At 42.4% G+C, this 1,453-nt stretch overlaps 1 pseudogene; it reads left to right on the top strand.

Moving 5' to 3' along the window:
* Positions 1 to 1,453, top strand: part of LOC104983817 — a 10,582-nt pseudogene that overhangs the window by 4,154 nt on the left and 4,975 nt on the right.

Genomic DNA, 1,453 nt, shown 5'->3' on the forward strand with positions numbered 1-1,453 from the left:
TTTGCTCCAGAGTTAATAAATGCTATTTTGGTCATATTCGTGCTCACTCTGGACTTCCTGGACCTTTAGCACGAGGCAATGCTTTGGCTGATGAAGCTACACGTATGATATTTCCTTCACTGGAACAAATGGCAAAAACTTCCCACAGCTTACACCATCAAAACAGCAATAGCTTAAGACTTCAATTTGGCATTACTCGAGAAGCTGCCAGACAGATTTTTAAGCAATGTCAAACATGTCCTCAATTTTTTAGCGTCCCCCACTATGGAGTTAATCCTCGAGGATTGTTGCCAAACGATATATGGCAAATGGATGTTACCCATATTCCTGAATTTGGTAAACAAAAATTTGTTCATGTTACTATTGACACCTTCTCTGGCTTTTTACATGCCTCTCTACAATCCGGAGAAGCTAGCAAACATTGTATAGCTCATTGCATTAAATGTTTTGCTGTTATGGGAACCCCTAAAACCATAAAAACAGACAATGGTCCAGGATACACTGGAAAAAATTTTCAATTATTTTGTATGCAATTGTCTATCTCACATAAAACAGGTATCCCTTATAATCCTCAAGGTCAAGGAATTATTGAACGGGCACATCAAACTCTCAAACATCAATTGCAAAAACTAAAGAAGGGGGAATTGTATCCCAATACCCCCTCCAACTCTCTAAACCATGCTTTATTTGTTCTAAATTTTTTACAATTGGATATAAGTGGCCGTTCAGCAGCACAGCGATTTTGGAACTTTGATGCACAAACAATAAGACCTAAAGTCTTTTGGAAAGACCCACTTGTGGGAAAATGGTATGGACCAGATCCAGTACTAATCTGGGGACGAGGGCATGTTTGTGTTTTCCCACAGGATGCCGAAGCGCCGCGCTGGCTGCCGGAAAGGTTGGTACGCACGGCGGAGACAGTCTCTAGCAAATCAGATGAGGAGATTGACAATTCAAGAGCATGATGAATTACCATCTCGGCAACAACTTCAGGCATTGATGCGAGAGGCACAGAATCGTGTTGTGGTGCAGGGCGATCCGATATCGCCTTTAAGCTTCCTGATAACCTTATTAATTATCTTAAATCAGATTAACACTGCACACTCTGAAGAATATTCAAATGCTTACTGGGCTTATTTTCCTGACCCTCCCCTTCTCCAACCTGTGGGCTGGGAGGGTCAGTCCATTCCCATATACACTAATAAAACTGTTTTATTTCTTGCACCTTGTTTAATTAAAAAACTGATTGATGATCTATGGATCATAAAGGCTTCCATCTATGGAAATGGTCTGCGGTTAAAGGAACATAAGCGTGCGCCTATATAAAAAGAAAGGGGGAGTTGCGGGGAGCTGCCCGTGAGAACGGGGTCCTTTGTCTGAAGGACACAGCTCTGGGAGCTGCCTCAGTCCTTGAGGGTTTGCTTGCAAACATAGCTCTCTGTCCCGCCACCCC

Source organism: Bison bison, unplaced genomic scaffold (assembly GCF_000754665.1).
Source record: "Bison bison bison isolate TAMUID 2011002044 unplaced genomic scaffold, Bison_UMD1.0 scf7180017863415, whole genome shotgun sequence".
NCBI classification, from domain to species: Eukaryota; Metazoa; Chordata; class Mammalia; order Artiodactyla; family Bovidae; genus Bison; species Bison bison.